Below are 15,259 nucleotides of genomic sequence, written 5' to 3'. Positions count from 1 at the left end.
TTAAAGCGCAGTGAGCATCATGAAGAACAAGGAACACACCAGGCAGGTCCGAGATACTGTTGTGGAGAAGTTTAAAGCCGGATTTGGTTACAAAAAGATCTCCCAAGCTTTAAACATCCCAAGGAGCACTGCGCAAGCGATAATATTGAAATGGAAGCAGTATCAGACCACTGCAAATCTACGAAGACCCGGCCGTCCCTCTAAACTTTCAGCTCATACAAGGAGAAGACTGATCAGAGATGCAGCCAAGAGGCCCATGATCACTCTGGATGAATTGCAGAGATCTACAGCTGAGGTGGGAGACTCTGTCCATAGGACAACAATCAGTCGTATACTGCACAAATCTGGCCTTTATGGAATAGTGGCAAGAAGAAAGGCATTTCTTAAAGATATCCATAAAAAGTGTCGTTTAAAGTTTGCCACTATCCACCTGGGAGACACACCAAACATGTGGAAGAAGGTGCTCTGGTCAGATGAAACCAAAATCGAACTTTTTGGCAACAATGCAAAACGTTATGTTTGGCGTAAAAGCAACACAGCTCATCACCCTGAACACACCATCCCCACTGTCAAACATGGTGGTGGCAGCATCATGGTTTGGGCCTGCTTTTCTTCAGCAGGGGCAGGGAAGATGGTTAAAATTGATTGGAAGATGGATGGAGCCAAATACAGGACCATTCTGGAAGAACCTGATGGAGTCTGCAAAAGACCTGAGACTGGGACGGAGATTTGTCTTCCAACAAGACAATGATCCAAAACATAAAGCAAAATCTATAATGGAATGGTTCACAAATAAACATATCCAGGTGTTAGAATGGCCAAGTCAAAGTCCAGACCTGAATCCAATCGAGAATCTGTGGAAAGAACTGAAAACTGCTGTTCACAAACGCTCTCCATCCAACCTCACTGAGCTCGAGCTGTTTTGCAAGGAGGAATGGGCAAAAATTTCAGTCTCTCGATGTGCAAAACTGATAGACATAGCCCAAGCGACTTACAGCTGTAATCGCAGCAAAAGGTGGCACTACAAAGTATTAACTTAAGGGGGCTGAATAATTTTGCATGCCCAATTTTTCTGTTTTTTATTTGTTAAAAAAGTTTGAAATATCCAATATATTTCGTTCCACTTCATGATTGTGTCCCACTTGTTGTTGATTCTTCACAAACAATTACAGTTTTATATCTTTATGTTTGAAGCCTGAAATGTGGCAAAAGGTTGAAAAGTTCAAGGGGGCCGAATACTTTCGCAAGGCACTGTAGATACAGTTGACGTCGGAAGTTTACATAAACAAGTTTTAATGACTCCAAACTAAGTGTTTCAACCACTCCACACATTTTTTTGTTAAACAAACTATCGTTTTGTCAAGTCAGTTAGGACATCTACTTTGTGCATGACACAAGTCATTGTTCCAACAATTGTTTACAGACAGATTATTTCACTTATAATTCACTGTATCACAATTCCAGTGGGTCAGAAGTTTACATACACTAAGTTGACTGTGTCTTTAAACAGCTTGGAAAATTCCAGAAAATGATGTCATGGCTTTAGAAGCTTCTGATAGGCTAATTGACATCATTTGTGTCAATTGGAGGTGTACCTGGATGTATTTCAAGGCCTACCTTCAAACTCAGTGCTTCTTTGCTTGACATCATGGGAAAATCAAAAGAAATCAGCCAAGACCTCAGAAAAACAATTGTAGACCTCTGCAAGTCTGGTTCATCCTTGGAAGCAATTTCCAAATGCCTGAAGGTACCTCATCCATCTGTACAAACAATAGTACGCAAGTATAATGTTACATCCAATGTGTTTTGAGAGGGAGAGAAGACGCAAAGCGTATGCAATTGGGATCTTCCCTGTGTTTTACATAACCACACAGTTCTCAAAACTTGTACCTAGAGAACTACCATTCTATCGGTTTTTAATCCAACCCAACCCTAATCAAGCACACTGTTGGAGTGAAAACCTACAAGACGGTTGCTCTCCAGGAATATGTTTCTAAATCCCTGGTCGAACTAATGCTGAGTGACAGTGTGAATGGCATAGTAACTGTGTAATTGTTTTTTTATGTGGTTTGTAATAACATAACATTTTATATAAAAATTATTTAACTATAATGGTATATGAGCATTCTCAACTTTCTGTAATCCAATGTAGCTGCTGTTGGAGTCAGGGTAGTTAAATGTAATTGCTGCCACCACAGAGGCTGGGAGTACCTGTCGTTGGCCTCGACCTATGTGTTCTCCCATCAGCTTCCACTCCAGGGTGATCCGATAAGAGACCAGTCTATATTGTCTAGAGAGACAGAAAATAAATACATGAAAATGTTATAGGTATTTGTAAAAAAATGTTTTACCTTTTATTTATACATGTTTTCCCTCATTCAGGTAACAACTATTTTTCAAGAGAGACCTTGTCCATTAGAAGCAGGGGGAACACATTTTCAGACAAAACAACTTAAATACACTAACACAACATTAAACAAAACTATAGACACACAATTACATATTGCGTTAAAACAACACGAATGTCTTGACTAAAAAAACAGCTGTCCTTAACCTCTTACATCTAGACGTTCCGCTAGCGGAACACCTGCTCCAATATCCAATGATAGGCGTGGCGCGAATTACAAATTCCTCAAAAATACAAAAACTTCAATTTTTCAAACATATGACTATTTCACAGCATTTTAAAGACAAGACTCTCCTTTATCTAACCACACTGTCCGATTTCAAAAAGGCTTTACAGCGAAAGCAAAACATTAGATTATGTCAGCAGAGTACCAAGCCAGAAATAATCAGACACACATTTTTCAAGCTAGCATATAATGTCACAAAAACCCAGAAGACAGCTAAATGCAGCACTAACCTTTGATCTTCATCAGATGACACACCTAGGACATTATGTTATACAATACATGCATGTTTTGTTCAATCAAGTTCATATTTATATCAAAAAACAGCTTTTTACATTAGCATGTGACGTTCAGAACTAGCATACCCCCCGCAAACTTCCGGGGAATTTGCTAACAATTTACTAAATTACTCACGATAAACGTTCACAAAAAGCATAACAATTATTTTAAGAATTATAGATACAGAACTCCTCTATGCACTCGATATGTCCGATTTTAAAATAGCCTTTTGGTGAAAGCACATTTTGCAATATTCTAAGTACATAGCCCAGCCATCACGGGCTAGCTATTTAGACACCCGGCAAGTTTAGCACTCACCAATATCAGATTTACTATTATAAAAGTTTGATTACCTTTTGTTGTCTTCGTCAGAATGCACTCCCAGGACTGCTACTTCAATAACAAATGTTGGTTTGGTCCAAAATAATCCATCGTTATATCCGAATAGCGGCGTTTTGTTCGTGCGTCCCAGACACTATCCAAAATGGTAAATCAGGGTCGCGCACATGGCGCAATTCGTGACAAAAAAATTCTAAATATTACATTACCGTACTTCGAAGCATGTCAACCGCTGTTTAAAATCTATTTTTATGCAATTTATCTCGTAAAAAAGCGATAATATTCCGACCGGGAATCTCCTTTTCGGCAAACAGAGGAAAAATCACAAAGACGGGGGCGGCCAGGGCACGCGCCTAAGCCCACAGTCCCTTGATCGGCCACTTGAGAAAGGCGATAATGTGTTTCAGCCTGGGGCTGGGATGACGACATTCTGTTTTTTCCCGGGCTCTGAGTGCCCATGGAAGACGTAGGAAGTGTCACGTTAGAGCAGAGATCCTTTGTAAAAGATAGAGATGGCAAAGAAGTTCAAGAAATGGTCAGACAGGCCACTTCCTGTAAAGGAATCTCTCAGGTTTTGACCTGCCATTTGAGTTCTGTTATACCCACAGACACCATTCAAACAGTTTTAGAAACTTTGGAGTGTTTTCTATCCAAAGCCAATAATTATATGCATATTCTAGTTACTGGGCAGGAGTAGTAACCAGATTAAATCGGGTACGTTTTTTATCCAGCCGTGAAAATACTGCCCCCTAGCCATAACAGGTTAAAATGCATAAGATAATGTATTTACGATAGCCTAGCTGCTGTTTCTCTGTTCCTAAATCTTCCCGCTCTTTCATTCAAGCCCAACCCCCTTTGCTTTGTGTAACCAGCCATGATACAGGTTCCGTCCACCAGGACGTTTTCTGTATGACATCATTGTATTCTGTGTATTTGTAATTCTGTGTGATTAGTTAGGTATTTAGTAAATAAATAATTAAACCCAATTTTGTATTGCTGATTCAACTTGTTAGCCAGGGTTCGTGAAGATAACCAAGAATTTACAACTTTCATTATGAGACTGAAAATAAGATGAGGGTTAATATTGACTGCTATCGATGTAAAATATTACTAAGTATTTTAAGAGTTTATTCGGAAGATAACAGCTCTATAAACGTTCTTCCGTGGTGCCCCGACTTTCTAGTTAATTACATTCACATGATTAGCTTAATCAGGTAATATTAATTACAGAGAAATAATTTTATAAGTTAGCATGTCATATCACTTAATCCGGCATAGCCAAAGACACGACAAAAGCTAGACTGGCAATTGCAAACAACATGTTCTTCTCTACTACCACCATTGACTTTATACTTCTTACACTGTTTGGTAATATACATTTTTGTTTATGTAGACCCAGATTGTGAGTGCACGTCCCATACATTCTATTTCCATGGCATGCATCCACTCGTTCTAGACATGGTTTACCTAGCCATGCCATGATTGTCAGACAAACTTGAAGGGGATTACTGTTGCCAGTTACATTATGGGGTGTAGGCAGGATCACATTATGATGGCTTGCAAAGGGATGTGTAATTTCTATTGGAATCCAGCCGGAGTTAGGATATCCAACAGTTAGAATTTTTTTTCAAAGGCATAGAGCCCCACAGTGGACGTGTCTGAATGACCATAAAACCTAGCGGTCAAACACGGAAATAGTTCCAATTGTTTTTTTCACCATTCATTTTTCCCATAGGAGGTTTTAGAACCACTTAAAACGAGGTCTGTGATGAAACACAGACCTCGTGCATTATTTTCAGGTGATAAGACTCAGGCACACCCATTGTTTCTGCAATGGGTGTGCCTGCAATAGAGAATGTGCAAATAAGATTTGCAATTTGGCATCAATAACATGACAGCAATTCTACCTCAAAAACAAATGTGTGATTACCAATTCATTTAAAACTCACCAGTTCCGGAGATTTCCGAGTTCCCTGTTTCGAGTTCCCAGTTGTTTGGAATGCGGCATCTATTCAGAATGACTGTGTCACGTCCTGACCAGTTAAGGGTTATTTGTTGTTGGAGTTTGGTCAGGATGTGGCAGAGGGTATTTGTTTTATATGGTTTGGGGTGGTGGTGTAGGTAGTAGGTCGTTTTATTTATGTATTCCGGGGGTTTTGGGCACTGCTCTGTGTTTATGTATTTCTATGTTTAGTTAGTTGTGGGTATAGGTTCTAGGTTCGTTTTCTATGTATAGTTAATTGGGATGGGACTCCCAATTGAAGGCAGGTGTGTTGAGTTGCCTTTGATTGGGAGTCCTATATAATAGGGTGTGTTTGTCTTTGTGGGTAGTTGTTTTTGCATTGCGTTTTGTATAGCCTGCAAAACTGTTGCTGTCGTGAGTATCATTTATTGTTTTTTTCCCTGTGGATGCTTTACTTTTGTTTATTAATAAACTATGAGTATCCACATACCCGCTGCAGTTTGGTCAATTCAACACGGCACCTTTTGTGACAGACTGTCTTCTTCTTCTTTGGTATCATGGCATTCTCACATTTGTGACCCACCACCTGGATTCGGTCCTATGTAGCAACATTTTATATTGTTTTTTTACATTGGAAAAAAGTAGAGGCTCTAGAAAAAGGTATATCTTACACTGCAGTTGAGGAACAATGGGAAAGAAATTCTGCTTTGAAAGTTGACAAACGTGTAACCCCACTATTGAGAAAATGGCCCGTGAATGTTTGATACACTTACTGAAGAGCTCTTCTTAGTCTACACACATTCAGCATCATTGACACCACTTTAGCCCTACCCACCTCTTTAAGGATTTACATGTGAGGCCATGTGAATATGTTAGCGTAGTAAACAACAAAAGATTTCAAGACTAAAAGTGGTGAAAGTAGTTGCAAAAAGTAGTTATAAAAATACACTTTATTTAGTCCTTGGCCTATATCATGATCTGACTTTGGTGCAGGTCATGTTGTTCTTCACATTACCGTCGCTGGTAAAATCACTATATCAGATTAAATCTAAGTTTATTTGTCACATGCACCGGAAACATAAGGTGTAAACGATACAATGAAGTGGTTACTTGCATACTCGGGTCATTTGTTTAGACATGTAGCTAGTAAGCTAAACAATGAACCATAACTCCACCTCATACTACCATGCAACTAGGTTCAATGTTAGCTAACAATGGGCTATAATTAGCAATGCAAAAGTCTCTGAGATACAAATAACATTACTACACAGATTGAGTTTGAGTTTATTTTATTTTTACAGGGACAGTGCACATTAAACAACGTTTCAGTAAAAGTGCAGGTTTTAGCCAGATGGCTAATTTTCAACCGCAGGCCCTGGGCAGGTTATTAAAAACAATTACAACACAGACAATCATTGAGCAGTGAGCACACGCAGAGCTACATAGGACAAGCAAGACATAGCATACAGACAGAGCAACATAGAACAAAAATTAACAAGATAAAATCCATAAAAGCAACAGTGTTTCCACACCCCACAAGATACAGACAACATGGAAAGCGGCAATACACAGCTAGGGATTATGTTCACAAATCTGATTGACGATATGATACATGTAACGTTAGCTAGCGAGCTAGACAGCTAATGTTAGCTAGCTAACAGTACGCTTTAACTTGCAATGAAATTACTTTGACAAAATTTGAAATGTATAATTTTTGAAAATGTAGCTAGCTAGAATCTGTTATCTGTATACATGGATGAATGCTTCTCCCTCTCTGTATGGATGCCATGGTTGCCCTTAGTTTGAAGATGTTATCCGGAGACAGGTGTTATATACAGCATCCTTCTTCTGTGTGTTCTCTTTTTGACTCCCTCCGCATTATTTGCAATCAAACACCAGAATTTTAGCTATCTTATTCTGCTTTCACCGGGCATTCCACTTACTGATGGTCGGCTGACAGAAATTGATGATACAATGATTGTAGGGGCTGACTTGTTAGACTTTTGTGCAGCTTTTGACATTATCAATCATAGTCTGCTGCTGGAAAAAAACATTTGTATTATGGCTTTACACCCCCTGCAATAATGTGGATAAAGAGTTACTTGTCTAACAGAACACAAATGGTGTTCTTTAATGGAGTCAGAAATTCCCCAGGGTAGCTGTTTAGGCCCCTTACTTTGGAATATTTTAGTAAAGCCAGTGTGTCTATGTATGCTGATCAGAGGTGGGACCAAGTCATTGTTTCACAAGTAAGTCTCAAGTCTTAGCACTCATGTCCCTAGTCAAGTCTCAAGTCCAAGTCAAGTCTCAAGTCAAGTCTCAAGTCCTAAACTTTGAGTTTTGAGTCCTTATTAACAAGTCATAATGTGCTCTTCACCAAATGTAATAGTTAGTATTTTACATTTACGCAAATCATGAACGCTTTTAAAAATATCTATATATTTATTACTTTCCAAATAAAAGTTATATTTCCATGGAAATACATGGGTAGCCATAAGACTGCCTAGCCAGTTGCCTAGCCAGTTGTAGCTCAATCTTGGGTGCAATGATCAAGTTCCCACACTGACTGACTGTGCGGAGGCTCGTTAGCCTACATGATACACTAGTAAAGTTATAAAATATATAGCTGTCGGCTATATTAGCCACGACTTACCATTCTTTGTGCAGCTTCAAATGTCGAACAAAGTTGGAAATTGTTGCACCTCCGTCTGTAATTTTCTTCCCGCATGTTTTGCGAGTTGGAGAGTTGGTCTTTATGTCCAAAAATAATAATTTGGGGTATCATCTTTCCAAGGGCTTCATCTGAATTCACCCGCCGACGTTCCTCTGCACTGCAACGCATAACTTTTTCTCAGCTGGCACAATTTGATTGGCTGCTGTCCGATTCAAACTGTAATCCATTAAATGAAGATTTGATACGCTGCACAGTTTTTTTAATAGCATCATTTTTAATATTTGGGCTTGGGGAGGGTATCAAGTCAGGTTGAGTCATAAGGCTCAAGTCCAAGTCAAGTCACGTATCATTCGTGTTAAAGTCAAAGTCGAGTTGCAAGTCATCATATTTGTGACTCGAGTCCAAGTCATGTGATGCGCGTCCACACCTCTGATAGAGATCACTCAACACTATACACATCAGCTACTACATCAACTGAAATGGCTGCAACAGATAGCAAAGAGCTGCAGTTAGTTTCGGAATGGGTAGCAAGGAATAAGTTAGTCCTAAATATTTCCAAAACTAAAAGCATTGTATTTGGGACAAATCATTCACTAAACCCTAAACCTCAAATACATATAAAAATGAATACTGTGGAAATTGAGCAGACTAAACTGCTTGGAGTAACCCTGGATTGTAAACTGTCATGCTCAAAACATATTGATACAACATTAGATAAGATGGGGATAAGTCTGTCCATTTAAAAGCTCTGCTCTGCCTTATTAACAACACTATCAACAAGGCAAGTCCTTCAGGCCCCAGTTTTGTCGCACCTAGACGAATGTTCAGTAGTGTGGTCAGGAGTCACGAAGAGGGACTTAGGAAAATTGTATTTGGCTCAGAACAGGGCAGCACGGCTGGCCTTTAACCTGTTGAGGACAGACGTTCCGCTAGCGGAACCACGTTCCGCCTGTGGAACCCCTAGCCAACAGCCAATGGCATCGCACGGCGTGAAATACAAAACCAACTAAAATACCACAATTCAATTTTCTCAATCAACTATTTTACACCATTTTAAAGATAAGACTCTCATTAATCTAACCACATTGTCCGATTTCAAAAAGGCTTTACACCGAAAGCAAAACATTAGATTATGTTAGGAGAGTACATAGACACAAATAATCACACAGCCACTTTCCAAGCAAGCATATATGTCACATATGTCACATAAACCCAAACCGCAATTATAGATACAGAACTCCTTTATGCAATCGCTATGTCTGATTTGAAAATAGCTTTTCGGCGAAAGCACATTTTGCAATATTCTGAGTACATTGCTCGGCCATCACAGGCTAGCTAATTTGACACCCACCAAGTTTGGGGCTCACTAAACTCAGAATTACTACTAGAAAAATTGGATTACCTTTGCTGTTCTTTGTCAGAATGCACTCCCAGGACTTCTACTTCAACAACAAATGTTGTTTTGGTTCCAAATAATCCATAGTTATATCCAAATACCGCCGTTTTGTTTCTTGCTTTCAGGTCACTATCCGAAGGTAACGTGCGAGTGCATTTCGTGACAAATTTCAAAATATTCCATTACCGTACTTAGAAGCATGTCAAACGCTGTTTAAAATCAATTTTTATGCTATTTTTCTCGTAAAATAGCGATAATATTCCAACCGGGCAACGTTGTATTCATTAAAAGGCTGAAAGAAAAAAAAAGGAGAAGTCTCGTGAACGCGCATCTCAGTCTCACTGTCACCAAGCTGACCACTTACAAACAGAGCTGCTGTACATACATGAAGGGAACTCAGATGCGCCAGCTGTATGGTTAGTGAGAAAGTGCATATTGCAAATGTACGCTCCCTTACTAGACGTCCGACTATGTCCAATAAATCCGCGGACGGCGTCGGGCCGCTCACAGGGGCCGGATCTTCCAGGAAGTCATCGAACGGAGTCTCTCGGACCTTCCGTTTCCGTTTAATAAAATGTTCAAATTCTGGTCATTTCTTTGCAGTTCCGGATTATTCCACAGGAGGGCGAATGGAATCATATTGCAAATGTAACATATATCACCAATCACGATGCAGCTTTTTCTCCTAAACGGAAAAGACTTCGAAGACGAAACTCGGTAAGCGTGGGTTTGGCATAATGGGCAGTTGGCCCCGAACAGGATGGAGTCGAGGCCTCAACGCTTTGAGTTAAGGCCATTTTTCAGGTATTGAAAGTCAAACATGAAAATAGAGTGCTGATTTGACCGCTTCACATCAAAGCGCATGAGCCTACGGTGTCAGGAAAAGAAGAACCATGCATTTACCAATGTTCATTTCAGAGAAATTGTACAATGGCACATTGGTGATATTCAACAATAGGTTTTTTTTCAAAAAAGTTACAGATCCAGTTGCAGCATGTTCAGATCAGTCCGTTAAGGCGGGTTTTGGAGCTCTGTGAGATTTCTGTGATTTTCTGAAACAACACACACTTGTTCAACCCTCTGTAAATAAGTCATTTTTTAACAGAAAGACTTAAAACTCAATATTCTATAAGAGCCAAACGTTCAGATTCCTGTGTCAACCAGAAGTGCCTTAAAATGGTGTCATAGGGGCTGTTTTGAAGGGTTAAAAAGGTCAGATCTTTCCACAACTTCATATGTGTGACTAGGCAACCCTCATGAACTGTAAATCAGTCATTTATCCCATCAGATGTCAAAGAAAAGCTCTCTCACACACACACACACTAGCAAGGATGGAGTGACACAGTGCGGTGCTTAAAGACACAAAGAGCCTACAATGGCATTACCATTATCTCTAGGCTGTGCCGAGTTCAATGAGACGCCCCGCTTGACCGTAGCTCGCTCGGTCTGAGCGCAGCGACCGTGAGAAAACTAGGCCAAAAATGATGCCTGCACCAATATGTCAAGTGCTTTTGGGTGACAGTGAGAGATCCGTTAGGGTTAGAAGCACAATTCAACCTCAGGAGCGTTCCTGAGGTCCTCCCAATCTGTGCAAGCCTAACATTGACCCTGTGGCATTAACCCTTCACAGTGAAAAGAAGGTGTTTAGATCAAACAGTGTGCAATGACTTCTCTCCCCATAGGAATACATTGACTATCCTCCTAAATTCAACCTGAAGCCTATGTGAGTTATGAATGCCTTATGAACCTGTCTTCTATAACAGTCCATCAGGCTACTGTGAGGTCTACCTGTGTCGATTCTAAGGTTCCTGGAGCAACCGGAAGTTGTTCAAATCACCCTAGAGCAATTGTCATATAACCTGCACATTGTGAAAATCACACAACTCAACCCTGTGTCATTCAGTCAATTCTTAAGGTAGAGACTTCATATTCAGGATTCTGTTTATGCCTACCCCAAAGACAACGTGTGTCTATTCTTTTTGCAAAAAAAAACTAAAATACACACACACAGCTTGGCCATAGGGACAGAGTGTGGGGCTTAGAGGCTAATACCGCCTTAACCTGTTGGGTCTAGGGGGCAGCATTTGCACGTCTGGATAAAAAAAATGTACCCGATTTAATCTGGTTACTAATCCTACCCAGTAACTAGAATATGCATATACTTATTATATATGGATAGAAAACACTCTAAAGTTTCCAAAACTGTTTGAATGGTGTCTGTGAGTATAACAGAACTCATTTGGCAGGCAAAACCCTGAGACATTTTCTGACAGGAAGTGGATACCTGATGTGTTGTATTGACTTTAAACCTATCCCATTGAAAAACACAGGGGTTTAGGAATATTTTGGCACTTCCTATTGCTTCCACTAGATGTCACCAGCCTTTACAAAGTGTTTTGAGTCTTCTGGAGGGAGATCTGACCGAACAAGAGCCATGGAACGGTGATGTCCCATTAGACACCTGGCGCGCTACTTCATGTTGGGTACCCTCGTTCCAATACGTTATAAAAGACTATGCATTCGTCCACCTTGAATATTATTCATGTTCTGGTTAAAAAAGGCCCTAATGATTTATGCTATACAACGTTTGACATGTTTGAACGAACGGAAATATATTTTTTCCCCTCGTTCATGACGAGAAGTCCGGCTGGCTTACATCATGTGCTAACGAGACGGAGATTTTTGGACATAAATGATGAGCTTTTTTGAACAAAACTACATTCGTTATGGACCTGTGATACCTGGAAGTGACATCTGATGAAGAGAATCAAAGGTAATGGATTATTTACATAGTATTTTCGATTTTAGATCTCCCCAACATGACGTCTAGTCTGTATCGCAACGCGTATTTTTCTGGGCACAGTGCTCAGATTATTGCAAAGTGTGATTTCCCAGTAAGGTTATTTTTAAATCTGGCAAGTTGATTGCGTTCAAAAGATGTAAATCTATAATTCTTTAAATGACAATATAATATTTTACCAATGTTTTCTAATTTTAATTATTTAATTTGTGACGCTGACTTGACTGCCGGTTATTGGAGGGAAACGATTTCCTCAACATCAATGCCATAGTAAAACGCTGTTTTTGGATATAAATATCAACTTGATAGAACTAAAAATGCATGCATTGTCTAACATAATGTCCTAGGAGTGTCATCTGATGGAGATTGTAAAAGGTTAGTGCATCATTTTAGCTGGTTTTATGGTTTTGGTGACCCTGTCTTTGACTTGACAAAACATTACACACAACTCTTGTAAATGTACTGTCCTAACATACTCTAAATTTATGCTTTCGCCGTAAAACCTTTTTGAAATCGTAAAACGTGGTTAGATTAAGGAGATGTTTATCTTTCAAATGGTGTAACATAGTTGTATTTTTGAAAAATTTGAATTTTGACATTTATTTGGATTCAAATTTGCCGCTCTTGAAATGCACCTGCTGTTGATGGAGTGCACCACGGGTGGCACGCTAGCGTCCCACCTAGCCCCAAGAGGTTAAATAGTTACTTTTGTTGAAACGATTCAAGAACCGTCAGACCTAGAGCTCCGAAACTTTAGAAACCTGTTCTAGAGCTCAAGTCGATAGTGCACGGTGAATTATGTTGCTCTAGAAGGTTCTCAGACCGAGAAACAGCCTCGTGCATTTGCAATATGTTCAATTCATTTTGAATATCACGGACATGGCGACATGTAGAAATGTCCCAGAGTCGCAAGACTAGGTGCATTGAAACCGCCTCGGCCCATAGAGATGAACCCCAATGTCTCTGTCCGATAGCTCATTCAGGGACCCCGTAGTAATGCCCTGAAAAAGTGGATTTTCAGCACCAATTAAAGCCATTGCTCGGGCACCGAATGACCTATCGAGCCGAAACTTGGGATTCGGGGTCGCCTCACATAAGCCTACACATAATGTCAGAGCTGGACCCACAGCTCGACCGTAACTATGTGTTTTATGTTTTTTTATGGTTAAAACTGAAGGCGCTATGAATTATGTGCCTGCTCTGACATATGTGATAGTTGGCTTCTATACGAGTTGGAAAAAGTGGATTTGGTGTCAGATGGTATCAGTTTGGTGTCAGAATGACATCTAATTGACTGATGGATGCTGACTGCTGGGTGACGAGCGATGGAGAGGAACCACAGTCACTGCACGGCCATCCCCAGTTCATCGGGACAGTCAATTATGAATTTCTGCAGTATTTTTGAGCATGCCTAAATTCGTGATGCTAAATGCCCATTGATTCATATTGAAAATGTAACGCGCATTTGCAATATGATTCAACAGCAAAAAATATCACCAAAGTTGACATGATGAAATCAACACAACGAGCGATGGAGAGGAACCACAGTCACTGCACGGCCTTCCCCAGTTCATCGGGACAGTCAATTATGCATTTCTGCAATGTTTTTGAGCATGCCAAATTCGTGATGTAAAGGCCCATTGAAACATATTGCAAATGCGCATCCGTGCACATGGTGACCCGAAATGGGTTACTAGGATTCATTTTTTGGAATGGTTTTAAATGCCTTTAGGGGGGTGCAAGGGGTCCACGGTTTGGTAGGGAGCACCCCTCAACCATGCCCATCTAGTAGGGGGCGCCCCTAGTCATTTTGGACATTTTTCAAAAAAAAATAATAAATAAATAAATAGCTAAAAAATGACAGTCCCACTTCTCTCAAGTCACCATCAAGCCATGGAGAGGAACCACAGTCACTGCACGGCCATCCCCAGTTCATCGGGACAGTCAATTATGCATTTCTGCAGTATTTTTGAGCATGCAAAATGTGTGATGCTAAATGCCTATTGAATCATATTGCAAACGTAACGTGCATTTGCAACATGATTCAACATTAAAAAATATCACCAAAGTTGACATGATGAAATCAACACAACGAGCGATGGAGAGGAACCACAGTCACTGCACGGCCTTCCCGAGATCATCAGGCCAGTCAATTATGCATTCTGAGCATGTCAAATTTGTTAATGTTAAAAGCAACAGAGTCCCACTTCTCCCTCATCATACATGACAAGTAGACCATCTGCGTTGATTCATGGCTTAAGAAAAAAATATTATTTACAATGATGGCCTACTCCGGTCAAACCCTAACCCGGACGACACTGGGCCAATTCTGTGCCGCCCTATGACGGCCGGTTGTGATACAGCCTGGAATTGAACCACTGAGATGCAGTGCTTTATACTGCTGCTCCACTCAGGAGCCCACTTTTGCAGTTCTTCGTGATATCTTTCAAAAACGCTGTGTTTGAAAGGATTACCTAACAGATACTGAGCAGCTCATGTTACAGACAGAAATGTGCTACATGGCAGACCAATCCGAACTCATCTCTCCGTATGTTCAGCCCATCAATTATCTCAGCCAAACATGGCTAGTGGGAAGGTTCCTGACTTTTTCTGTGGTTAAAAACCTCTTACATCTAGACGTTCCGCTAGCGGAACACCTGCTCCAATATCCAATGATAGGCGTGGCGCGAATTACAAATTCCTCAAAAATACAAAAACTTAAATTTTTCAAACATATGACTATTTCACAGCATTTTAAAGACAAGACTCTCCTTTATCTAACCACACCGTCCGATTTCAAAAAGGCTTTACAGCGAAAGCAAAACATTAGATTATGTCAGCAGAGTACCCAGCCAGAAATAATCAGACACCCATTTTTCAAGCTAGCATATAATGTCACAAAAACCCAGAGATGCAGCACTAACCTTTGATGATCTTCATCAGATGACACACCTAGGACATTATGTTACATTTACATGTAAGTCATTTAGCAGACGCTCTTATCCAGAGCGACTTACAAATTGGTGCATTCACCTTATGATATCCAGTGGAACAACCACTTTACAATAGTGCATCTAAATCTTTTAAGGGGGGGGGGGGGTTAGAAGGATTACTTTATCCTATCCTAGGTATTCCTTAAAGAGGTGGGGATTCAGGTGTCTCCGGAAGGATTATGTTA

The sequence above is a fragment of the Salmo salar genome, chromosome 07, assembly GCF_965601325.2.
Source record: "Salmo salar chromosome 07, fSalSal1, whole genome shotgun sequence".
Lineage (NCBI taxonomy): Eukaryota > Metazoa > Chordata > Actinopteri > Salmoniformes > Salmonidae > Salmo > Salmo salar.
Note: the sequence above shows the minus strand (reverse complement) of the source record.